At 34.0% G+C, this 27,900-nt stretch overlaps 1 protein-coding gene and 1 long non-coding RNA gene across 14 annotated transcripts in view; one reads left to right on the top strand and one right to left on the bottom strand.

Moving 5' to 3' along the window:
- Positions 1-27,900, top strand: part of PPHLN1 (periphilin 1) — a 188,791-nt gene that overhangs the window by 78,255 nt on the left and 82,636 nt on the right. The window lies entirely within an intron of this gene.
- LOC116419607 lies at positions 9,289-10,252 on the bottom strand. Its single transcript, XR_004229857.1, has 2 exons — positions 10,152-10,252; positions 9,289-9,423 (listed from the first exon to the last, which is right to left on the bottom strand). It is a non-coding gene; the product is annotated as an uncharacterized LOC116419607 (long non-coding RNA).

The following is a 27,900-nucleotide window of genomic DNA, read 5'->3' as shown; positions in this document are numbered from 1 at the left end:
ATAACCAAAATTTTCTATTTTGAGATCAATAATGATCTCTAGTTGTTCTTTGGTCACAAATTCCTTCCCCGTCCACAGGTCTGAGAGGTAAACTATCCTCTAATTTATTTATAATCTCATTCTTTATGCCTAGATCACGAACCCATTCAATGCCTAGTTTCTGCCATACAATAATTTCCAATTTTCCTAGAAATTTTTGTCAAACAGTGAGTTCCTTTTTTTTTTTTTTTTTTTTAATAACTTTTTATTGCAAGAACCCATGCCAGGGTAAATTTTTTACAACATTATCCCTTGCACTTACTTCTGTTCCAATTTTTCCCCTCCCTCCCTCCGCCCCCTCTCCGAGATGGCAAGCAGTCCTATACATGTTAAAGAGGTTACAGTATATCTTAGATACAATATATGTGTGCAGAACCGAACAGTTCTGTTGTTGCTCAGGAAGAATTGGATTCAGAAGGTATAAATAAGCCGGTAGGAAAAACAAAAATGCAAGCAGTTTACATTCATTTCCTAGTGTTCTTTCTTTGGGTGGAGCTGCTTCTGTCCATCCTTGATCAATAGAAATTGAGTTACATCTTCTCTTTGTTGAAGAAATCCACTTCCATCAGAATACATCCTCATACAGTATCGTTGTTGAGGTATATAATGATCTCTGGGTTCTGTTCATTTCACTCAGCATTAATTCATGTAAGTCACTTCAGGCTGTTCTGAAATCATCCTGTTGGTCATTTCTTACAGAACAATAATATTCCATAACATTCATATACCACAATTTACTCAACCATTCTCCAATTGATGGGCATCCATTCATTTTCCAGCTTCTAGCCACTACAAACAGGGCTGCCACAAACATTTTGGCACATTCAGGACCCTTTCCCTTCTTTAGTATCTGTTTGGGGTATAAGCTCAGTAGAAACACTGCTGGATCAAAGGGTATGGACAGTTTGATGACTTTTTGGGCATAGTTCCAAATTGCTCTCCAGAATGGCTAGATGCAAACAGAGAGTTCTTATCCCAAAAGCTTGGGTCTTTGGGTTTGTCAAGTACTAGATTATTATAGTTATTGATTGTTTTGTCCTTTGAACTTAACCTATTCCACTGATCAACTAGTCTATTTCTTAGCCAATACCAAAATGGTTTTGGTAACCACCGCTTTATAATAATTTTAGATACAGCTAGACCACCTTTATTTGATTTTTTTTTTCATTAATTCCCTTGAAATTCTTGACCTTTAGTTTTTCCATATGAACTTTGTTGTTATTTTTTCTAGGTCATTAAAATAGTTTTTGGGGAGTCTTATTGGCATAGCGCTAAATAAATAGATTAGTTTAGGTAGTATTGTCATCTTTGTTATATTTGCTCACCCTATTCAAGAGCATTTGTTTTTCCAATTGGTTAGATCTAACTTTGTAGTTTTGCTCATATAATTTCTGATTTTCCCTTGGCAGATAGATTCCTAAATATTTTATACAATCAGTAGTTACTTTAAATGGAATTTCTCTTTGTAATTCTGTTGGATTTTGTTAGTGATATATAAGAATGCTGATGACTTATGTGGATTTGTTTTGTATCCTGCAACTTCACTAGTCAGTTATTTCTAATAGCTTTTTAGTAGAATCTTTGGGGTTCTCTAGGTATACCATCATATCTTCTGCAAAGAGTGATAATTTGGTTTCCTCATTACCTTCTCTAATTCCTTTAATCTCTTTCTCATCTCTTATTGCTGAAGCTAGCATTTTTAATACAATATTGAATAGTAATGGTGGTAGTGGGCAACCTTGTTTCACTCCTGATCTTATTGGGATTGGTTCCAGTTTATCCCCATTTCATGAGATACTTACTGATGGTTTTAAATAAATGCTACTGCCTATTTTAAGGAAAAGTCCATTTATTCCTATACTTCTCAAGTGTTTTTAATAGGAATGGGTATTGGATTTTATCAAATTCTTTTTCTGCATCTATTGAGATTATCATATGGTTTTAGTTAATTTGGTTATTGATATAGTCAATTATGCTAATAGTTTTCTTAATATTGAACCAGCCCTACATTCTTGGTATAAATCCTACTTGGTCATGGTATATTATCCTGGGGATGATTTTCTGTAATCTTTTTGCTAATATTTTATTTAAGATTTTTGCCTCAATATTTGTTAGGGAGATTGATCTATAATTTTCAACCTACCTGGTTTAGGTATCAGTACTATGTCTGTGTCATAAAAGGAATTTGGTAGGAGTCTTTCATTCCCTATTTTTTCAAATAATTTATATAACATTGGAGTTCATTGTTCTTTAAATGTTTGGTAGAATTCACATGTAAATCTGGTCCTGGGGATTTTTTCTTAGGGAGTTGATTAATAGCTTGTTCTATTTCCTGTATTCTAAAATGGGACTATTTAAGCAATTTACTTCCTCTCCTGTTAATCTGTGCAGCCTATATTTTTGAAGGTAGTTAGCCATTTAACTTAGGTTATCAGATTTATTGGCATAAAGTTGGGGAAAGTAACTCCTAATTTGTTATGAACCAGAACTTGAAACAAAGTGATAACTCAATGGAATTGATAGAAACAATGCTTAAGTTAACATCTTTGAGAGTTCACACATTAGCTCACATATTAGTTCACACGTTTGGGAGATTTCAGTGTTCATTATGAGATATCTAAATTCACACTTCCCATAATCCCACTCTTAGAGGAGGAATCAATCTCTAAAGAGCATAAAAAGAACTTCAATCAGTTACTCAGTCAGTTCAAAAGATTGCTAGGAGTCAGAGTTGAGCTAGAGGCAGAAGCTGGAAGATCAAAAAGACAAGCTGCAAGAGCTCTTGGAACTAAGGAGGGAGAGAGGCCTCTAAGAAAGCTAACCAGGCCCAAGGAAAGAGATAAGACTTGGAAGGAGAAAATAAACCTTTGGATTTTATCTGCTGGCTCCATTTGAGGTGATTATTACGTTGAATCAGGCTACCTCCAGAAATCTCCCCAAGAAACCTGCTCCCACAGAGAACCATAATATATTATAAAAAAAGAAGAGAACACCATACTAATTATTGCTCTGATTTCCTCTTCATTAATGGAGAGTTCTCCCTTTTCTTTTTTAAGACTTTTTAAGACAATTTGTTTTTCCTTTTTCTAATCAAATTTACCAAAGGTTTATCTATTTTATTGGGTTTTTCATAAAACTAACTCTTAGTTTTATTTATTAATTCATTAGTTTTTTTACTTTCATTTTTTCCAATTTATTTTTTCTTTAACTTTTTATGTACAAGATATATGCATGGTTTAATTTTTCAACACTGACAATTGCAAAACCTTTTGTTCCAATTTTTCCTTTCCTTTCCCTTACCCCCTCTCCCAGATGGCAAGTAGACCAATACATGTTAAACATGCTAAAAGTATATGTTAAATACAATGTATACATATCCGTGCAGTTATTTTGCTGCACAAGAAGAATTGGACTTTGAAATAATTTTACTTTCAACTTTATTAATTTCTCCTTTTAATTTTAGAATTTCAAGTTTAGTATTTAATTGGGGGGGGGTGTTTAATTTGGTCTTTTTCTGTCTTTTTAAGTTGCAAGCCCAATTCATTGATCTTTTCTTTTTCTTTTTATTCAAGTAAGCCTCTAGAGACATAAAATTTCCCCTTATTACTGCTTTGGCTGCATCCCACAAATTTTGATATTTTGTCTCATTGTTGTCATTCTCTTGGGTGAAATTATTAATTGTGGCTGTGATTTGCTGTTTCACCCATTTTTAAGGATTAGATTATTTAGTTTCCAATTACTTTTTGGTCTACATTTTGCCTAGCTTTTTGTTGAATGTAGTTTTTCTTGCATTGTGATCTGAAAAGAATTCATTTACTATTTATGCCTTTCTGCATTTAATTTTGAGGTCTTTATGTCCTAATATATGGTCAGTTTTTGTATAGGTTCTATGAACTGCTGAGAAGGAAGTATACTCCTTTCTGTCTCCATTCAGTTTTCTGCAAAGATCTATCACATCTAACTTTTCTAATATTCTAGTTACCTCTTTGACGTCTTTCTTATTTGTTTTGTGATTTGATTTATCTAATTCTGAGAGTTCAAGGTTGAGATCTCCCACTATTATGGTTTTGCTGTCTTGTCTCTTTTTGCTGCTCTCTTAACTTCTCATTTAGGAATTTAGATGCTATACCACTTGGTGCATATATGTTTAGTATTGATATTTCTTCATTATCTATGCTACCCTTTAACAAGTTTCTTTCCTTATCTCTTTTAATTAGATCAATTTTTGCTTTTGCTTGGTCTAAGGATGGCTATCCCTGCTTTTTTTTTACTTCACCTGAAGCATAATAGATTCCACTCCAGCCTTTTACCTTTACTCTGTATGTTTCACCCTGCATGTTTCCTGCAAACAACATATTCTAGGATTCTGGCTTTTGATCCAGTCTGCTGTCTGGCTCCACTTTATGGGAGAGTTCATGCCATTCACATTTATGGTTAAAATGACTAATTCTGTATTTCCTGCCATCTTATTATCCCCAGATTATACTTTCTCTTTTCCCCTTTACATCTCCCCCTCCCCAGTATTAAATTTATGGGTACCTTTTGCCTCAAGCAGCTCTCCCTCTTTAGAATCCCTCCCTCCTCCTTAGAATCCCTTCCCCTTATATTTTTTCCTAATTATTTCTGTATTCCCTTCTATTTATTTAGCCTACCCTTTTCCTTTTCTCTTTTCCTCTCTTACTTTTTAATGAGGTGAGAGAAGTTTCTCTGTAAAGCAAATATATCTAATACTTTCTCTTTGAGCCAAATCTGATGAGAGTTAAGATTCACACAATGTTCTTCCCCCTCCCTTAATTCCCTCAGATATGACAGGTTTCCTTTGCCTCTTTGTGAGATGTAATCTCTCTCTTTTTACCTCCAACTTTTCCCTTTTTCTGATAAAATCCCCTTTCTTCTTATAATCCCCCCCTTTTTTATATTATAAGAGTAAAATCAAATTATACTCGTGCCCCAAATTATATGTATGCCCATAACAGAAATACAGTTCTCAAGAATTCTTTTTATCTTTTTATGATTCTTGAGTCCTATATTTGAAGGTCAAATTTTTTGTTTAGTTCTGTTTTTTTCATTAGAAATAAATGGAATTTATCTGTTTCATTGAATGTTTATCTTCTTCCCTGGTAGATTTTTTTGCTCATCTTAGCTGGGTTGTTTATTCTCGGCTGCATTCCCAGTTCTTTTGCCTTTTGAAATACCAGATTCCAGGCCCTTCAGTCCTTTATGGTGGAGGCAGCCAGATTGTGAGTGATCCTTATTGTGGCTCCTTAGTATTTGAATTGTTTTTTTCTGGCTGCTTGTAATATTTTTTCCTTAGTGTAATAGTTCTGAAATTTAGTCACAATATTCTTTGGGATTTTTATTTTGGGGTCTCTTTCAGAAGGTGTTCGATGCATTCTTTCAATGTCTATTTTACCTTCTGATTCTATTACATCTGGGCAGTTCTTTTTGATGATTTCCTGAAAATAGTGTCTAAGTTCTTTTTTTCATCATGGTTTTCAGGAAGCCCAATAATCCTCAGATTATCTCTCCTAGATCTTTTTCCAGGTCTGTTGTTTTTCAAAGTAGATATTTAACATTTTTTTTCTATTTTTTCATTTTTTTGGTTTTGTTTGACTGATTCTTGATGTCTTATCGAATCATTTATTTCCATTTGTTCTTTCTTCATTTACTTTTTTACTTTTTGTATATGTCGAATTGGGTTTTTAAATGAGTTGTTTTGTTCTATGGAATTTTTTTCCATTTCACAGAATTTCTTTTTTTTTTTTTTTTTTAATGACTTATTTTCTTTTTCCAGTTCACAAATCTTACTTTCCTGGGAATTCTTTATCTTTTCCAACTCACAGTTCTGTTCCCTTGGGAGTGCTTTACCTTTTCCATTTCACATTTTAGGAAGTTGTTTTTTTTTTTTTTTCAATCTTTCTTTCAAGGAGTTATATGTCTTTTCCATACTCTCTTGTAGAGCTCTTTCCTTTCCCCATTTTTCTTCTAACTCTCTTTTAGGATCTTTTAAAATTTCTTCTAGGAGAATCTTGTGTGGTGGGGACCAGGATATATCCCCCTTTGGAGTTTTGTCTGGAGACAATCTGATTTTAGTCTCCTCAGAATTGGAAATCTGATCTCTTTCAGTATAGAAGCTATCTATAGTTAGAGCTTGCTTTGCTTCTTTAATAATTTAAAAAAAAAAAAAAAAAAAAAACTTGGGATCTGCCTTTAGGGCAAGAACCTTCCCAGCTTCCTCTATAGAACAGGAATGGAGAGACAATGGCTGTCCTGTAAACAGGCTATGAAGAGTGTCTATGCTCTAGAAGAGCAGCCTTGCTACAGAAATGTGCCTGCCCTGGGCAAAAACCCCGCACTGCAGAATGCGACTGCACAGTTGTGCTGTGGTCTGTGCTGAATCATTTCCAGTGCTGGGTGGATGTGGCCAGGCCCTGTTAGATTCTGGCATTTTTTGAGTACATTCTACCTTTTGTGTTTGTGTAGCTTCTCTGCTGATATACTGCTTTGCAACCAAAGCAGCACAGCCAACCTATGGTAGAGTCCTCCCTGCAAATTCTCCACCTATGGAAACCGCCCCTCTCCGCCATCTGCTCAATGTGGGCTAGCCTCTGTGTTCTGCCTCCCATCCTGTGCTGGCCTCCTCCCGCTCTATCAAGACAGACCTTTTCTGGTGATCTTCCAAATTATCTTCTGCTGGTAATGTGTTGTACTCCCAATATTTGTGGATTCTATCAGTCAAGCACTATTTCAGAGGCTGAATTTTGTAATCAGTAGCGAGGGTAATAGGAGAGCTCACAGTGCAGCATATGTCCTCTCTGCCATCTTGGCTTTGCCTCATAAGCATTCTTTTTTTGCCCTCAAACTGTGATGATGGAGCTCATTGGTAGTTCTTCTCATCCTGTGCCTGTGACCTGGAATTGCATATGAATAATGTTATAGAGTTCGGTACTCTTTTGCTAGCAGTTGGTCCCCTGTAATATCCTTCTGATCAGTTGTCTGACCTTTTTCCTGTCAGTGGGTTGAGAATTCTAGAAGCTGCCTCTGCTGATCTTCAAGATCTATTCCTGGTCTGCTGAGGTATTAGTCTTCGCTTGCCTGCGTTCCCTTTTTACCACAGTGAAAAAGAACTTTCCTGTCAATCTTCTAAGTTGTCTTAGGCTGGAAAATTATTTCATCCCATCCATTAGTTGGTTCAGCCACTCCAGAATTCATTTTTGAGTTATTAAACTTTTTTGGAGGGAAATCTTAGAGACCACAGGAGAGGTCCTGCCTTTACTCTCTCAATCTTGGCTCCTTAAGGAAGCCTTTTAACTAGGCAGGACATCATAGGAAATGTAGGGACAATAATCAAGGCAATAATTATTGCTTTATTTTTGATGATTGTAATCTCCATGTTGTTATTAAGAAACCTGGAAAAAACGAACTTTATAGTTTTTATAAAATCATCTTTCCACATTTCATAATCCTATATGAGGAAAATCTTTTAAACAAATGTTATTTTCTGAGAGTTAAACTTTCATTCTAATAATTGCATTCATTTTTAATAAATTAAATTTAAAATAAGTAAAATGTAAACATACATATTTATAAATATGCTTACATTATTGAACATTTCCATGTAAAAACAATGTAGCATTTTATAAAATTTGGAGCATTTGTGGAATAGTGAAAGTGCCTCTTGTGAAATCATAAAACTTATATTCAATTTCTGATGTTACTTAATTTCCTCATTTATTAAAATGAATGAAGTTGCACTAGATAAACTCTAAAGTTTCTGCTGGCTCTAAATCTATATTTTCAAGAGACCTTTTCTAGTGATTTTTTCCCCAAGAAGACTAATGGTGCTGTCAGGGATTTCTGTTTTTTGACTCACCATTCCTTCCAGCAGCCTTCATTCCCTGTAAGTGATCTCTGCAAAACTACCATGTTTACTGACTTACTTGCTTGTAAGGCATTAAATAAAATATTAGCCTATGTCAGGGGTTACTCACCTGATGTAGATGAGCTTAGTTTTTTTTTTTCCTCTCTCTAGTATTTGGTATAATGGATAATAGTGTTAACTCAGTGGAATTGATACAATGCTTATTGGTTTACATATTAGAGCAAATCTTTACAAAGTTTTAAGTCACTAATATTGATAGAAACAATGCTTAAGTTAACACCTTTGAGAGTTCACACATTAGCTCACACATTGGAGTTCATAAGTTAGGGAAATTCACAAGTCAGAAACCCACAATCCCACTGTCTCAGAGGAGAAGTCAATCTTTGATCTTTAAGAGATCAAAAATAAAGAAGCTCTTAGAGCTTCAGTCAGTCAGTTCAGTTGAAAAGATTGAGAGGGGAGCGTCAGTTGGAGACTGAGAAGCCATGAGTCAGAGTTGAGCTAGAGGCAGAAGATGGAAGAGCTAAAAGACAAGCTGCAAGAGAGAGCTCTTGGAACCAAGCAGAGAGATAGGCCTCTAAGAAAGCTAACCGGTCCCAAGGAAAGAGATAAGACTTGGAAGGAGAAAATAAATGTTTGGATTTTATCAACTGGCTGTATTTGAAGCGATTATTACGTTGAACTGAAACTAAAGTTGCCTCCAGAAAACCTCCCCAAGAAACCTGCTCTCAGAGGACCATCATATATTATATAAAAGAAGAGAACACCACAGATAATGTTGGACTTTGAGTCAGGACAACCTCTGTTCATATGCTGCCTTTGAGATTTACTAGCTTTGGGATCCTGGACAAGTCACTCAATTGTACCTTCACCTTTTCTAACATCACATTGGCTCTCACCATCTTCCAAGTAAAGGATGAGCATATTAAGATCTTGTCAGCAATGATTACCAGAGAACATCCCCCCTAGTGCCATAGGACTATCTAATCCCATTATCTTTATAATAATGGAGGCATCTAGACTGTGTCTGTTTCCTTATCTGTAAAATGAGCTACCTCATAGAGCTATGAAGATCAGATAAATTAACATATACACATACACACACATATATAAAGCACTTAGCTAGCATTAGCTATTATTATTACATCATATATACATTGTATAATATACACACAACATATACATAATAGACACAATATATATACATTGTGTACCACTTCTGCCTTGCTAACCCAAATTTTGTTGTTCTTCCATAGTATGATTTCCAGTTCTTCATCTCTTTACTTCTCTCCTAGATCATCATCCTTGTATTAGCTACTCTTTTTCTTTCCTTATCTTGACTTCTTAGTGAGCCAGTTCACTTTTACTGTTTTTTTTTTTTTTTCTTTTGAGTTCCTTTCTCTTTTATTGTATTGCCAAATGTGCCCTGGCAAGCTTCAGCTTTGGATCACTGCTATTTTATCTTCTTTGCTTTTGCTTGATGCACATTCTGCTGAATGAAGCTGGAGAAAATCATGAAACAGTGCTGACAAAGCCTACTCTCCAAATTTACTATATCAGTTATATTCAACAAATAGAAATAGGGACTTCTGATGTGTACATAGGATCTCTTGGGAAAAAAAAATGAGATTATTGAAATAGACCTTGAAGGAATCTTATAGGTCATTGAATCTACCTCTTATATTGAAATTGAAGAGCAGAAGTTAATGTTCCAGGTAGCCAGGTATTACTGTAAATCATAATTGGTCCTGTAGTCAGGAAGACTTGACTTTAAATTAGTCTCAGATACTTAGTAACTGTGACCCTGTGAACATTACTTAATCCTTCTCTCTGCCTCAGTTTCCTCATTTGTAAAATAGAATAATAGTACTTCTTTTCCAGGGCTGTTATGAGGATAAAATGAGATGATTTTTAAAGAATTTAAAGTGTCAAAATTAAAGTGCTGTATCTACACACACACACACACACACACACACACATTTTCCCTCCACACATAAGGGCAAGGGCAGCAGAGACCCCCCAGAAGCCTTCTTTATAGGAGGACTTGCAATAAAAAGGCAGAATCCAGTTCTGGCAGTATAATAGTGCTTAGGCCTTATAATAACACTCTGTCCTAGCATAGAACAGAAGACCCCCCACCCTAAATTAGAATGATAGCTCCATGATCCTCTGTTATTCTCAGGCTCTCTCTAACCCCAATTTGGGGTACAGTGACAATAGCACAACTCACCCAGAGGCAGCTTGAGTTTTTGAGTTTGTTCTGTGGGAGGGAATGATAACATTACCACTGCTGTAGCTTGAGTCTGCCCTTGTGTGACAAGTGCCTGTATGCAAAAGGCTGCTAAAGGCCTCTGCTGCCTTTGTCCTCCTTTGTTAAGGGGGGAAGTGTGTGTATTTGTGTGTGTGACAGAGGTGGGGGGGAGGGAGAGAGACAGAGAGATAGAGACAGAGAGAGGAGAGAGAAAGAGGGGAGGAGAGAGGAAAGGGGGGAAAAGAGGGAGGAAGAGGGAGAGAAGGATGGAAGGAGAAAAGGAAGGAGAGAGGGATGGAAGGAAGGAGGGAGAGAGAGAGAGAGAGGATGTATATGTATAATTGGTTTTTTTCTTTTAATCTTGACTTTTGCTAATATAAACAAGAGGAATGATAAGTCAGAAACTTAAACTTTTTCTTCAGAATATCTCTACCTTTATCTTTCTATGTCTGTATATCTTTTTATCTTTATCTCTCTATGTCTGCTATATCTTTCTGCATCTATATCTATGGCCATAATGTAGAAAAACCAGCAGTAAAGAAATTCATAGGGAACAGAATCCAGAAAAGAATAATATTAACGTCCATGACTTTTAATGTGTATGTATAGGATATCCTAATTATGGAGAGTCAGATTTGATCTAAAGTATCACTAAGACTTTGTATCCATATAATAGTTTTTGTTTTTTTGTTTTTTTGTTTTTTTTTTTTTGTCATTCACTCTTGCAAATCCAAGAGGAATGATGTCAGAAACCTAAGCTTGTTCTTCAAAGTATCTCTATCTTTATCTTTCTATGTCTGTATATATTTATATCTATCTCTTTACATCTCTCTATATCTTTATGATCTCTATCTGTAGTCATAATGTAGAAAAACCAGCAGTGGAGACATAGAAATTCACAGGGACACAATCCAAAAAATAATAGTATTAAAATATCCGTGGCTTTTAAATATGTACAAGATAATCTAATTACAGGCAGATTTGATCTAAGGTATCACTTAAGACTTTGGGATGGAATCAATGACTAGTTTTTTAACAAAAATATCTCATTTTACACCTTTCTGTAATTCTTTTATTGAGGAATCCTGAGAAGTTTTAGAGTAGTCCTCCATTTATTTTGATTTGATCATATCATTATCATGCCTGATTTCTTCTTTTATTGCTTCTTACCCAAATAATATGACTTTCCCACATTTTTTTCAGATATGTTTTTGATGTTATATAAAATACCAATATTCTCTGATTCCTCATCATATTGGAGGAGACTTTGATTTCACAAAGATCATAGAAATGAAGCACAAACTCAGGCATGTTTTTCAAATCTAGAAGGCTTTTTGTTTATTTTGACTGTTACATTTTTGTTGTGAGAAACAGCATGGTTAAATTCAAAAATGCTTACCAAACAAATATTTACTTCCAAGTGATTAAGTTTTTTGTTCTAGTTGAGGGGGGTTGCCCATCAGTTGGGGAATAGCTGAATAAGTTATGGTATGAATGTAATGGAATATTATTGTTTTATAAGAATTGATAAGCAGGTTGATTTCAGAAACACTAACACTGATTGATGGTGAGTGAAGTGAGCAGAACCAAGAGAACATTGTATACAGTAACAAGAAGATTATGTGATGATCAACTAGGGTGGACTTGGCTCTTTTCAACAATGTGGTGGTCTAAGGCAGTTCCAATAGACTTAGGATGGAAAGAGCTATCTGCATGCAGACAGAGAATTATGAGACTGAATGTGGATTGAAAAATAGTATTTTCGCCTTTTTGTTTGTTTTTAATTTTTTTTTCTCTTTTGGTTTGTTTGTTTTGCACAACATGACAAATATGGAAATGTATTTAAAAGAATTGCACATATTTAACCTAAAAAAGTTTTTAGTTCCTAATATTCTTTTGTGGTTGCTGTTTTTTATAATGTTTTAATTTTTTTCCAATTGTATATAAAAAACAATTTTTAATGTTTCATCTTAAAAATTTTTGAATTCCAAATTCTCTTCATTACTCCCTCTCTGGTATGGTAAGCAATTTAATGTTGGTTATATGAGTGCAGTACTCATGTATGTAAAATAATCAAAACATGTATTAGTCATATTGTAAAAAAAAAAATACAGTTTAAAAAACTCACCAAAAAAAAAAGAAAAATAGTATGCTTCAGTCTGCATTCAGATTCCATTTCATTATTATTATTTCCTCATGACTTTTTTGGACTTATCCTTGGTCATTTTATTTCTTAGAAGAACTAAGCCATTCTCAGTTGATCATTGTATAATATTGCTGATCATTTTGAAGTTCCACAAAGTATATACATTAGTGTACCGATTTTTCATATCTCCTCCAATACTTTTCATTTTCTTTCTCTCATATTTAAATTTCAGTTTATATTTTACTAATCAATAATAATTTAGACTTTTTCATAAGCCCATGGCACTTTGATATCCTTTATAAACACTGTCTTTTCATATCTTTTAACCATTTATCAACTGAGTCCTAGGTATTCTTGAAGAATATCTTCCACATCAGTGAGGGCCTGATATTTCATTATATTGTTGAATAATTCACTGTATGAAAACTGTTCTTTTTTTCAGCTATTGAACTATAAAGTTTTTTCAACTATTGAAATCTAATCAAACTTTAATTTATTTGCAAAGGATTTCCTTTAGCTTCTAAAAACCCCAATACATTATTTCTCTCTCTCTCTCTTTCTCTCTCTTTGTCTCTCATACACACACACGTGCACACACACACAAACATACATTTTAAGTAAAATTTTGATGGTAAAAAAAGACTATGGCATCTGTTACCTTTATTAATCAAATAAGGGTTAGAAGTAATCAGAAGATAAAATGGGTAATTTTTATTACATAAAATTCAAAAGCTTTTGTGTCATCAATACTAATGTTACCAGGACAAGAAGGAAAATATTGCTATACCACTGAATAAGTAAATTAATTTAGGTAGTATTGATGATGATTCCAGATGGGATGGTGAGGTATAACTCCCACCTCCTTATACTAATTTCCACAAGGGACCCAAAAGGAAGAGTACATGTGAACAAATTTCTGCTGTTGACTCTCTCAGGGACAGTGGTCCTAAGAGATTGGATTCTCCTCATGGTCTGCACCTAAATTCTCTGAGCCTGTGGTAAGTCTCTCTAAGCTGCAGATTGATTTGTCTGCCTTGATTTACCTCTAAATTATTTTCCTTAAAGAAAAGGTTCCCCATTGGGCTAAGAGGGAATGTTTGAATTAGTAATTAATCTGTCTGGATTTATAAGTCTGGGACACTGAAATTTAATATTTATAAAAATAGTATGGCTATAATTTTAATTTTTAAAACAAAGGCTGTTTTTCCTGTTTGTTTTTTTTTAATTTCACTTTGTTAAATAGGGCTGCTTAGTGAGAGTCAAGTAAAATTTAGTTCTTTTTTAGTCAGCAGCTAAAACATTTTCTTTTAGCAGAGTTAAAATAGATTTTTGCCTTTAAATTTTTTTTTTGTATTTTTTTTAATAGCTTTTTATTTACAGGATATATGCATGGGTAACTTTACAGCATTTAAATTCTTTTAATAAGGAATAATTGAATCATTCTTGTCATTTAATAGAGCAATCTATCAAATTGGTTGAAGGACAACTCATTTAAGTGGCTCACAGCAGGGTGAGGAAGTTGCCTAGAGGACTCTACCACACAGTCATTTGATGAGTAGGGTTTAGCAGGGTGATATCACTTTGAGGGAGAAATAATTTGCTCCTGACTCAAATGCCTTAAGGAAGAGATTCCCCATCTGAGTGGTAAGTATATCCTTTCCTTGAGGAGACTCTCCTTCAGTTATAAGTAAGGATATTTCTTTTTTAACTTTTTAAAGGAAAGCTGATAGAAATTTTGTTGAATTATAATTTGAACTCATTTGAAAGTTCTCTGGGTCTCTTCAGTATACCTAAACGCAACATAAAGGGGAAAAGGTTAACACTGCTGGCAGCTACTCCTGTGACTGCACGAGTATGGTTCTGTGATTCCAATAGCAGAAAGCAAGGGCTGGTAGTGGAACCCTTGGCAATCTTTGAGTAATAAAAGGTTCTTTCTCAAAGTACTAGGCTCAAATATAGTTGTCCCAAGGCCGTTTTGCTTTCAGAGGCTTTGAAAGCAACGGTCATTGGTCTCAAAACTACAAAGAACTATGAATGACTAGGATCCTGGTTGCCACCTCTTAGGGGATTGTTCTTGGCAAAGAACTCTTGGGAATCACTTTTTCCTTAGAAACCTTGGTTAAGAATTTTTGGGATTTCCTTTGCTCTGTAAATCTGGATGCCAAGACTGTGACTAGATCTTTTTAAACTTCCCATAAATGCTGATGAGGATTAAACTATGGCTCTTTCAAATAAGGGAACTCTACTTCCCCAAAACCAAAGATAAAGGGAACAGTTTAGAGACACAAAAGTTTCCACAGACCAACCACCTGATTTTAAATTTTACTTATTTTTTTGCTGAGGCAGTTGGGGCTAAGTAACTTGTCCAGGCTCACACACAGCCAGAATGTGTTAAGTGTCTGAAGCTAAGTTGAACTTGGGTCCTCCTGACTTCAGGGCTGTGCTCTCTCCATTACATCAACTAGCTGCCCCTCCCCAACTACCTGATTTTTAATATTTCTTTACTTTTAGAGAACATTTGGACCTTAGTTGACTTGCCTTAACTCTTCAGAGGTTAAATCCGGAAATTAGGAATTGAAAGAATTGGAGATTATGCTGAGACAGATCCCTGAATATTTGAGTGTTAGCTGTAGGAAAGGACTCTCTGAAGATCATCTCAGACAGTTTATAAATGATTTTATAAACTTCTTAAGTGGTGAACTTCTCAGAAGGAAGCTGAGAAATTGTGCCTTTAAACTCACTTTTCTTAGAAGTTCCTCTAAGAGTTTTCACTCCTGATTGGGGATATTCGGAGCAGAGATGGGGTCAGGCATAAGAAAATAAATACATCGATGGGCCATGTCTCCTGATTGTTTCTTATTCTGCTGATGGGCCAAGAGATTTCAGATTTGTGGGGGAAAAGTAGACTCCTTGTCAAGGGATGACTAAAAACTTGTTAAAGCTGTGTAGTTTTTTGAGACTACCAATGGTTCAGGGGGTTGTTTTGACTAAATCTTGGAACTTTTATTTACTTCTCTATCTTTAGAAAGTTACACAGTTTTGAATAATCTCAAACTATTTTATAGCAGATGAGTTGATATTTCTAGGAAGCACTGTTAGAAATCCTCTATCTTCATAGTAATTGCACTTTTTCAGTTTTTACTCAGTCTACGTTTTAAACCCCCTGTGAATATACTTTGCAACCTAGAAAAATGGAGCTTTTCTTTAAGTGGAAAGTAGGGAGAAAGATTTTTATTAAAGCACACTTATTTCTGTGTGAATATTAAAGAAAAATCATAAAGAAGAGAGTAAATACTGAAAAACATTTTTATGACACTAGAAAGCAGGCCAGCTTGGCAGCTGTAATTTCTCCTTTCTTTTTGCATTAGAGAAATTTAAGAATAGGTCTCTGCTCCTTAAAGGACCTGTTTATGTAGGTGTACTTTGTGTATCAGTGCTTTGTGTTAATCTATAGCCAGTAGGTGTTATACCTAAGGCTTTTCTTTTGGCATGCTCAACCAAAAAAAACAGGCTGTAAATTTTTTAAAAGTTAAAAGAAAGCAAATCTTTCTTTTTTCCCCTCTTCTGTTTCTAATACTGGCCATGTTGGAGATTGCTGAGATGTAAGACAGATACAGAAATCAAGCAGAAAATCTTAATTAGAAACTAAATTTGTGAAAAAGAATAATTGATTTCTCTCATTTTGAAGAATGTTTTTATGAAGTGTTTTGGAAAAGAAAAAGTGACAGATCAGTTATTCCATAAAGGGATCTTTAAAATGACTAGGGATTGATTTAAAACTGTAGTTTGAATTTTAAGAACTGTTTTATTAATTATAAAATCTGTTCAGGAGAGATTCAGTGACAAAGAGATCCGGAGAAAGTAAAATTCTTGTGAATTTAAATAATTCCACCATTCAGAATTTATGATTAAACATACTTGCTGTTTAATATGTTGGAGAATTAAAGATTGAGATTAGATCTCCAACTGCTCAAGTCTCAGAAGCAGCTCAAGAGTAGCTGCTTCCACTTTTTTATAAGCAGAATACTTCCTAAATAATTTGTCTCCGAATCTGAAATGAAGTATCATTCTGTGAAACAGATAGTAACTTTAAGGAAAATTAAAGTTATACTTAAAAGCTTTACTTAAAGGGAATGACAAATTGAAGGCAGAACAAGACAGTTTTAGACCATCTTCATATTACAAAGATAAAAATAAGTAGAATTAAGATTTATTTGGTTTTAAAATCACATTGTGGAGAATGTCTATGACTGGGAAATTAAAGCACATGTTGCCTGGCTTGTGTAGGGATTCAATTGGACATAGTTTTTTAATTGGTATGGAACATTTAACAAAATTTGTTATATTTCAGAAATTCAAATTATAACTGAAAATTCATGGATTTAACATTTTAAAGTGCTATTGAAAATGGGGCTTTGCAATTCCTTACAGTAGTTTTTGATACCTAGATAAACCCTGCATGTGATAAACACTATAATCTATTAAGATGTGACTAGTTTTAAAATATCAGGGGTAGTAAGCTAAATGATTTTTTAATGAATTGATAAGTTTGAAATGCATTTGATCAAGTTATTAATATCACCTTATTGGTACAAGTTACTTCCTGTCTTTAAATTAAGTACTGTTAAAGCTACATGATATAACTGTATGTTTGAAAACTATAAATTAATTAAAAGATATATTTTCTTTTGAATAAGAAAATAATAATAATAGTAAATTACTCTTGGGAGAAAAGCATGAAAAAATCCTCTTAAAGAGTTATTCGTGAGATTCTGTCCGACTTCCTATTCAGATTGCATCACAAGATATTATTAGCCCCTCTGACAATGTATTTTAAAACAGTACTGCAGTTTGAGGAATCAGGGCTTCTTCCAGCCAAAGTAGGAAAAATACTAATTAAATGTAGTGAAGTTGCATTTTTGAACAATATTCATTCTGTATGAACTTGTATTGAAGAAGTAGAAACAGCATATTTGGATAACTACTCCTTCCCAAAGCTTCTATTACTAGGCATACTTTTTAGTTCTTGGAGGTGAGGTGGAGTTGGGGGTATCATTGTGGCACACAAGGGCTAATCCAACTTGTATACCTTTCAATCAGTTTTCATTTCAAGTCACATCTCACTGATGACTGTCAGTTTGCACCCTGTCTTTTAAGCCTTTACAGAAGAATATTAATATGCCCAAGGAAGTCCTTGACAAAAGTTAAACTACTCCCTAGTTCTAAAGTTACAGCTCCCTTTGGTACCATAGTTTTCACTTAGAAAATTGTGAACAGTTATGACGCACTTGCCTACATATCTAACCCCCCCCCCCCTCCCCAATAAGGCTGCTAATCTGTCATTTGAGAAAAATGCCATATGACCCTGTAGTCTGAGGTTTGCCCATGGGAGAGTTGAGAAAATGATCTTGTGAAGATAGGTTTCTCTTGACTATTTCCATCTTGGTAAACAAGACATTTTCCCACTTGTTTAATTCTGAGCCTGCCCATGAAGTCCTGTCAGACAGTTGGCTGAATATAACACATGCAAATTACATTGATAAGGGCAAGTGTCAAAGATATAAATACTCTTGGTAACCTTTGATTAAGTAAAATATGCTAGTATAAATAGGGAAGGGATCATTTTGAATTGCCACTTGAATCACAAATGATAGAGATCATAACATATTTGTTGTTAGTAGGATAATAATATCCTCATAAGGGTGAATTAGTGAGAAACGTGACATGATTTTCAAGATTAAATTAAGAATTTTACATGTAAAAATTGTTTGAAATGTCTGTCTGATAATATGGAGAGGGACACTGACTCATTTCCCATTTCTTGATGTATGATGTAACACTTGGAATTCCCTGAAGTTTTGGGTAAATTATTTGTTCTTAATGTAATGATTCTTCCTATAATTCCATTTTATATTGAGTTTATGTTACATCTTAGAACTTGAGAAGTAGATCTAGAGGGTAGAATCCCCTTTAGAGCTGATCTAAGAATATGGTTTATCCAACAATATACAATTATAATTCAATCTGGAAAAACTTCAAATTGTGGGACTTTGATATGGGGCTTTGATGTAATATAAAGCTTTGAATTTTTTTATCTACATCAAGACTCTTTGGACCTTAGTAACTAAATTATTATAACTTTCTGTTAGACCTTTGGAATTTTATTCTGGGTCTGATTTCAGGTATGATCATCAAGAAATACCAGTGAGCCAATGATCTATGGGACTAATGAACAACAATAATGGCACCTGAAAACTTCAGGTGGAGTTTTGTCTCAAGGAAAGGTGGGAGAGTGACTTTTTAGCATGGGTTAAAGTAGGACTCTCCCTTTCTTAGTGTGCCATTTACTTTTGAATGGAGAATTTTCCCAGTTAGTTTTAATTCTAAGCCTAATGTAATATTTAGTCAGTACAGTTGGCTATCTATATATCTCTTACCTGGGATTGACATTGTTAGCGAAGTATTTTTTTTCCCTTCATATAACTGTCCTTTTTTTTTTCTTTCTTTGACAGCCTTCTGTATACTCAGTATGAACACAATATTATATCTCTTTCATAGGCTAATCCTGGAGTTGATATAGTTAGATACAAGTATAAGATTTGAGCTATTTAACTGAGAATTTTAGTACTTTCTGAAATTAATGTGAGAATATCTGAGTATTGATGGGAAAATTATTGGGATCAAGCTCTTCTGTTTATTACTAAGCCTAAAACAGTAACATCTTCAGTTTTGGTTTGAAAAAAAGAATTTTTATGTCATCACTTTCCTTAGAATAGTTTAAGAAATAGCATCTGTTACCTAAACAGTTATTTGTGAACTTGCCATCTAGATATTGAAAGGCAAAATATTTTATTACAAACAACTTAATTGATATGAATTGTCTTGAAATTAACTATTCATTATATTAATACATCCCATCCCAGAATATTTTGTTATAGTTGTAAATTATTTGGGCAACTTATAAATGAATTCAGTTATATTTTAGAGGTCATCCTATAAAAAAGTATTCTTTTATTAGATCCCTTCTACTAAGGGGGGAATGAGCAAGAGTATATCAGCAGAGAGCTAGCAGCTAATATTTAGAATGTTTTAAAAATTAAATTTTAAGTATATCAGTTTGACAGTTTCCTAATCTAACAACATACATTTTTTGGTCCGGAGATTACTGATACGGTGTTCTTATTAGGGATATATGGTTTGTGCTAGCTCTCACTATGAATAGTTTTAAGATGTGTTTTGTCAGACATTATAATTGAAGAGGGGATTTTAGCAAGAAACTGTTCTCAAGCCCCACCCATTCCAACATGTCTATGAAGAGAAATCTCTAACGGAGCAGTTTGGTTCCTGAGTTGTCTCCAGAGGATTGCCCGTTGAGGTTTTTTATTCAGAGACCATTCAGTTGTATGAGATGAGACATCTAAACCTTATGATATAATAAACTGTTGAAATAGACAGTGAGAATAGGTTCCTGGGAAAGAGATTGTGCCCTTATCCTCTGTAAGGCTTACTTGCCATAGGGGAACTGCTCTCATTGGCTCCTGTCAATGCAATGGTCAGTCATTCTTAAACTCTTAACAGTTTTTTTCCATCATAAGCTCCATGGTCAATTGATCCTTCTGATTTTGCATCACCTCTAAAGAGCTGTCCTGTGTGCCTCTAGATTGTGACAATCTGTAGAAAGAACTAGGGTCTTTTTTGAATTGAAGAGAATGATGAGAAGAATGATTTATTGGACCCCTATTTTATTCCAATCTGTATGAATAAATCTAGTATACTTGGGTAGGGATAATGATTTATTGTCAATTATTGAAGATATATTCATGTAGTATTATCCATTTTGTCATTCTGATTAATTGATATCAGTATAAGATATGTTAATTACATATATTGATATATATTTTACACATAATCTAGATTTAATTAGCTTCTCATAATAGGCCTCAAACTTTAAACTGAAAGCTTTAATTCCACTATTCCGGGTTTACTAACTTGCCGTAAAGTTCACTTGCCCTAATCACAAGAATGGTAACTTCATTTTCCTATATTGACTTTCATCTATCCATGAGTAATTATTATTTCTCCAATTACTTATGTCTATATTTGTGTACAATGTTTTGTAACTATATTTTATATAGTTCCTGTTCATGTTTTAGCAAGTAAACTTCCAAGTACTTTTATACTGTCTTTAGTTTAGTTATTTTAAATGGATGTTATCATTCTTTCACTTTTTGCTGGATTTTGCTGATGATTTGTTTTTCTTTTTTTTTTTTTTTTTTTTTATTTTTTTTTTATTTTTTATTTTTTTTATTTAATAGCCTTTAATTTACAGGATATATATACATGGGTAACTTTACAGCATTAACAATTGCCAAACCTCTTGTTCCAATTTTTCACCTCTTACCCCACCCCCCCACCCCCTCCCCTAAATGGCAGGATGACCAGTAGATGTTAAATATATTAAAATATAACTTAGATACACAATAAGTATACATGACCACAACATTATTTTGCTGTACAAAAAGAATCAGACTCTGAATTATTGTACAATTAGCTTGTGAAGGAAATCAAAGATGCAGGTGTGCATAAATATAGGGACTGGGAATTCAATGTAGTGGTTTTTAGTCATCTCCCAGAGTTCTTTTTCTGGGTATAGCTAGTTCAGTTCATTACTGCTCCATTAGAAATGATTTGGTTGATCTCGTTTTTGCTGATGATTTGAATGGGCTTATTGAATATCCTGTATTTTATTACCTAAGGGAGCTAGGTTGTGCAGTGGATAAAATGCTGGGCCTGCAGTCAAGAAGGCTCATCTTATTCAATTCAAATTTGACTTCATGACACTTACTAGCATTATAATCCTGGACAAATCACTAAATCCTGCTTTTTTTTTCTTTCAGTTTTACTAATTTCTTCTTTGATTTTTAGGGTTTCTTTTTTGGCATTTAATGGGAAGATTTTAATTTATTATTTTTCTAGTTTTTTAGTAGTTTGTCCAATTTATAGATCTATTCTTTGTCTCTTTTTTGTTTAAAGTGTTGACATTTTATTCCTTTTTAATTTCTGTGTTGACTTGATCCATAAATTAAGTTAAATTGTTGATTATTTCTATACTTTATTCTTTGGTCTATCTTCTATAGAATCAAGTTACTTAATCTCCAAGCACTTTTTCATTTTTACTTCATTGGTCTTTTTTAAAAATATATTTTAAAAAATATAATCTTTATTGCATTATGAAGCTATGCTTAGGTTTTTTTTTTTAAAATTATTATTATATCATTTTGTGAGGTTTTAATGCCCCAGGACATAGTCAGGTTTTCAAAAGTGGTATTCATAGCTGAGAAATGTTTGTTCCTTTCTAGTTATATTCAGTTATCTCTTAGTATTTCATATCTTACTTTTCTAAAATTCTATTTGGTTGTATACCTTCTTTCTTTTGAATTTTTTCATTTGATTGGTTAAGGTTTAAAAAAGTTATATTTTGTTCCTCTACTATGTATAGTTTTGCTGTGTTTCTAGATGTAAATGATTTAACTTTTTCTAGCAATCATGACCTCAGAAAAAGCAACAAAGCTTTATATATAGTGATTTCATAAGAGCGCTAAAAATGTCTAAATTCTTAAAGAAAAAGTTAAATGATTGCTACTCCTGCCCCCCCCCTTTTTTTTTTTTTACTTCAGGTATACCATAATAGATTCTATTGCAATATATTTTTAGATTCTGGTTTCTAATCCATTCTACTAGCCTCTTTATGGTAAATTCATTCCATTCACAATAATGATTGTTAATTGTGTACTTTCTTCCATGTTATTCCCTTACGCTTTCATTTCTTGTTGTTCCTCTCTTTTGTAATAAATCAGGGCCTCAGTCTATCTTTTCTTTTATTTTCAATCCCTGTTCACTGATCCCTTTTCTTTCTGTTTTCACTTTTCTGTGAAATGTGTTTTTTTGCTCAGCTCTGTTTATATTTTTGTCCTTTCTTCCTTTGACCAATTCAGGTGATAATGAGGTTCAAGTGTCAATGATTCCATTCCCCCTCCACACCTCCACATACAGTCAGATTTTCTCTTCTTTGTTCTTTAGACTTTTCCTTAGTCACTCTGATGATGTATAATTTTCTCCATTATTTTCTTTTTTTCCACAACTACTTTCTCAGTGCATTTTTTTCTTTTTCTCCCTTTCATTTTTTTTTTCCAGACCAACAAAATAAGTCTTAGGTTTGATCTTTCTAATATGGTCCATATATCATCTCTCTTAGGTAGTTAGGTGGGGTGGTGAATAGAACGCTGGACCTAGATTCAGAAAGAACAGAGTTCTAATTGGTACTCAGATGTTTAACCCAATTGACCTCATTTTTCTTATTTGTCAAATGATCTAGAGAAGGAAATAGCAAAACACTCTTGACGTATGTGTGGTTTCCTTATTTTTTGGTTAGATTTTTGATTCATATGCCCAAAGAGCTATCAAACAGTTTATCTACTGGTCCCGCAGTGTCTCTCTATTGGGCTTATATCCCAAAGAGATCATAAAGGAGGTAAAGGGACCCACATGTGCAAAAATGTTTGCGGCAGACCTTTTTGTAGTGGCTAGAAACTGGTAACTGAGTGGATGCCTATCAGTTGGAGAATGACTGAATAAATTGTGGTATATGAATGTTATGGAATATTATTGTTCTGTAAGAAATGATGAACAGGCAGATTCAGAAAAGCCTGGAAAGACTTACATGGATTGATGTCCAGTATAGTGAGGAGAATCAGGAGAACATTGTACAGAGTAATAAAAAAATTATGTGATGCTCAAGTGTGATGGACTTGGCTTTTTTCAACAGTGAGGTGATTCAGGCCAATTCCAAAAGACTTGTATTGGGAGAGAGCCAACCACATGTAGAGAGAAAACCATGGAGATTGAATGTGAATCAAAGCATAGTGTTCTCATTATTTGTTGTTGTTGTTTGTTTGTTTGTTGGCTGGGGGGGTTTTCCCTTTTCTCTTACTTTTTTTTTCCCCTTTTAATCTGATTTTTCTCACGCAACATGACAAGTGTGGAAATATGTTTAGAAGAATTGTACTTGTTTAACCCATATTGGATTACTTGCTATCAAGGGGGGAAGGGAAAGAGAAAAATTGGCAACACAAGGTTTTGCAAGGTGAATATTGAAAACTCTTTGCATGTATTTTGAAAAAGAAAAAGCTATTATTACAGATTTTTTATTCAGCTCTCACCTTTTCATCAGAAATATTTGTACTTTCATAATGTATTTCATTAAAGGTTCATTCCCCCTCTGTAGGACTGCACTCAGTTTCATTTAAGCCTAGAACTTTTGCCTTCTGGTAGTTTGCATTTTAAGTTCTTCTTTATAGTGATGGCTGCTAAATAATTTTTGATTTGGGTTGTAATGCTGCTTTTTGGTGCTTTAATTCTTTCTGACTTCATTCTTTTTTTTATTTTTTTAAGCAGTGAGCTCTGGATTTTGGCTACAATATTCCTGGGAGTTTTTATTTTAGTGTTTCTTTTAGGTGCTGACTAGTGAATTCTTTAACTTTCCAGATTGCCCTTTGCTTCTCAGATATGAGCAGTGTTCCTTAATGCTTTTTCATGATGTTTCATGTGCTATCTAGGCTCTTTTTTTTTGATCCTGGTTTTCAGGTTGCCCAATGATTGATGTTATCTCTCCTAGGTTTGCTTTCTTTGTCAGTTATTTTTATATGAGATACCTTACTTTTTTTTTTCAGTCTCTTTATTTTAATTGTCTTGATGTCTTGTAGTCTCTTTAGCTTCTGTTTATCCATTCTAATTTTCAGGCAATTATTTTCCTAGGTAAGGTTTTGTACCTTATATCCCAAGCTGTTAATTCTTTTCCCAAATCTTTCTTCCACAACTTTCTTTTTTTCCATAGGACTGGTCTGTGGCCACATTTGAAATCAGGAAGATAAATCTTCCTTATTCCAAGTATAGTGCTCTATTCATTGCATCATGTAGTTGCCCCAGAAAATAGTGGAACAATATTTCCGAAGTCTTTGGATCAAACCAATAATAGATATTATGAAAACATCATATGAGAGTACAGAGAATGAACAGAGGGTCCAGGTCAGAATCTTGAGGTACACTCATAATAAGTATGTCTAGCAAAGAGTGAAAAGAAATAGTTAGAAAAGAATAAACAGATCATAATAAGTGTTATGAAAATCTAGAGAAGAGAGTATCCAAGAATTAAGAAGTCCAAAAGGATGAAGTTTGAGAAAAGGACATTAGATTGGGCAATTAAGACATCATTGGTAACATTTAAAAGAGTAATTTCAGTTGAATAAAGAGTTCAAAATTTAGAAAAGAACTAAGAGAGAAGAAACATTGAGTTTAGATATTTTTTTTTTTTTTTCAGCAAGCCTGGAAAGAAAATGAGAAAAGTAGAATAAATGGTAGTGATGGTGGGATCCTATTAATAATTTTTCATGGATGGAGAGATGTGGGTATGTTTGTAAGTAGTAGTGAAAGAATAAGTACGGAGTGAGATGGAAGATTAGGTCAGTGGAGGAAGTAATAATGAGGACAATCTGTTGGAGAAAATAGGAAATGATATCATCAGTGGTAACTATAGAGTGATGAGTCTTGGTAAGGAGAAAATTTAGGAACTAGTGTAAAGCAGAAAATAGTGAGCAGAGATGTCAAGGACTTGTGAGATAAACAGAGAGGAAACTCTAGATGATCTCAATAAAGTAAAAAGGTATGACCTCTAGTCAGTATTAGGGAAATGAGTGATACAGAAAACTTGAAGAAAGTAGAGGAGGTTTGGTGGTAATGCTTGTAAATAAGTTAGAGAATCAGTTAGTGACCAGTTTTCATCACCGAATCTCCTGGCTTCCTTGATTTCCAGTTCAAAATTTCTAGGTTCTACAAAAAGCCTTCCCCATTTCCCCTCAAAGCATGTCCCTTCTTTGTATTGCTTATCCCAAATCTGACCTGTATATATCTTGTTTGTCCATAGTTGTAGATGTTAGCTTCTCAAGTAGACTAAGTTCTTAGAATCTGGGACTATTTTTTGCCTTTCTTTGTATTCCTAACTCTTAGCACAGTTTTTGGCACATAGATTCTTAAGAAGTATTTTGTTGACTTGAGTAAAAGGATTACCTTCTTTTCTATGTGGGCAAATTTAGGGTTAAATGTAGATGATCCATTTAGCATGGTTAATGCTTCCTGTGGTTTAGTTTAGTTCAGCAGTACTTGATTAGATAAGGAAAACAGTAGTGCGAGTAATCTATTGGTTGGAGTTTCCAAGGTATGAGCAGCAGTAGGATAAGAGAGTAAGGAAATTAAAGGTAGAAATAATGAAGTGCTAATTAAGTACAAAGAGGAGGAGAAGGGAAAGGGAGGGGAAGAGGGAGGATAGGTGAGTAAAGGAGTACTTACTAGCATTTACATAGTACTTTAAAGTTTGCTTAGCATTTTTTTAATTAAGTAGTTTAATTCAATTTGTTATTATTAAGCTCTTATTAAGTGCCAGGCACAATAGTAAGCACTGGGGATATAAACAAGAAAAAGGTCAGTTCTTGCCTTCAAGGAATTTATAATCTAATGAGAAAAGATAATACACAAAGGAAAGCTGAAAAGAGAATGGGTAGATAATGCCAGAGTTTACCTAACAGGGAACTTAATGTTTATGGAGTTGAAACCAAGCAAAACAGCTTATGGAAAATGAGAAGTTAGCTTGAAAGTTGTTAAAGGAATAACATGGAAGAAATTTGTTATTCTGGTCTTTCAATTTTCCAGTTGGAGGTAACTGAGAGTCCTGAGAAGCTGTGGAGGTAATGGAATTAATTTCCATGATGATGAGTTTATAGCTTAGGATGTATAATTTTGGAGTAAAAACCAAGCAGAATAGCTGATGGAAAATGAGTGAATGTTTTACAAATATCTCATATTATTCTCACAGCAACTGTCAAAAGTAGTTACCATTATTATTCTGCATAAAGAAATTGAGGTAGATAACACTGAAGTATCTTTTTTTAAGAAAATACGTTTTTAATTATTTTCTGTATTCCATCTACTCCCCTTCCCAGAGAACTATCCCATATGATATTTTTTGGAAAGGATAAAGAAAAAGTCCAGATAGCTGATCAGTATATTAAAAAAGTGGGACAGCTTAGGTGGTGCAGTGGTTAGAGCATCAGCCTTGAAATCAGGAGGACCTGAGTTCAAATCTGGTTTCAGACATTTAACACTTTCTAGCTGTGTCACCCACTTTGTGGGACAAGTCACTTAAGCCCAGTTGCCTCAGCAAAAAATATATATCTATTCAAAAAGTCTGAAAACGTGCAGAATGTAGCACTTATATACCTTCCACATTCATGAATGAGTAGATTTAGGGTGTCTTCTGGTATCTCTTCATTTGAGTCCTACTTGAGATTTATAACTGTTATACTTCCCTTTTTTTGTTTTTTTTTTGTTCCCTATTGGTTTTTTCATTTACATTGCTGTAGTTACAATATATACTATTTTCTTGGCTCTTATTTCACTATGAATCAGTTCATACAGATTTTTCAATGCTTTTCTATATTCATAACACACATTGTTTCTTATAGCACAGTGAAATTTGATTACATTCAGATAGCCCTTTAGTTAGTCATTTTCTGATCGATGTGTATCTATATTGGTTCCAATTCTCAAATATTGCAAAAAGTGCTAGTATAAATATTTTTAACTACATAGAGACTTTTTATCTTTGGCTTTCTCAGTAATAAAGTCTTTGGTTTAAAGAGTATGAACATTTTAGTTCCAAATTGCTTTCCATAAAGCTTGTACCTTTTAACATTTCGCCAACAATGGGGCATATCTTTCCACAATTCCTCCAACATTGACCATTGCCTTTTTGTAATTTTTGCCATTTCTGCAGTATGAGATGGAAACCCCAGAGTTAGTTTGATATGTATTTCTCTTATTATTAGTGATTGGGAGCCTTTGTTTTTAATGTGATTGCAAATATTTTGCTGTTCTTTTTTGAGAAATGTTTGTTCATATCCTTTAACCATTTATCTATGTTACCCCAAAAAGTTTGTCAGTATTATATATTGATTTCATGATAGCATGCTGGAATTGAATCTGGATAATGGGGATGTGTATAGTGTTCTTCAGTTTTCTTAGGGTCTCTGGAAGCAACTTTAGTTTCAGCTCAGTAACTGCCATAAGAGTAGCCAGGTGATAAAGTCCAAATCCTTTATTATCTCTTTCAAAGTCCTGTCCCCTTTCCTGGGGCCCAGTTAGCTTTCATAAAGGTCTTCTAGAGTCTTGGTTTCAGTGGAGAAACTAAGGAGGAGAGGCTGCCACCAAGGTGGCATGAGATGGGATGAATGTGTCTGAGTCCAAGGGTTTGGGCCTCAGCCTCCAGACCGCTTGTCTTCCCTAGCTCTCTCTGAATGAATCTAGCTGAGGCTTCTAGCTTATATGCTCTACACAGTATAAACCAATCATTATATCACTAGGAAACCATTATTTGTTGTAAGATTAAATCAATCATACTGAATTTAGAGAACTATTAAGGATCATGCTGAACTAGATAAGAATTATTGCATCAATTCCACTTAGTACCTTGTA

Source organism: Sarcophilus harrisii, chromosome 5, assembly GCF_902635505.1.
Source record: "Sarcophilus harrisii chromosome 5, mSarHar1.11, whole genome shotgun sequence".
In the NCBI taxonomy this organism is placed as follows: Eukaryota; Metazoa; Chordata; class Mammalia; order Dasyuromorphia; family Dasyuridae; genus Sarcophilus; species Sarcophilus harrisii.
The sequence above is the reverse complement of the archived record's forward strand: the minus strand, read 5'-3'. Positions and strand labels throughout refer to the sequence as shown.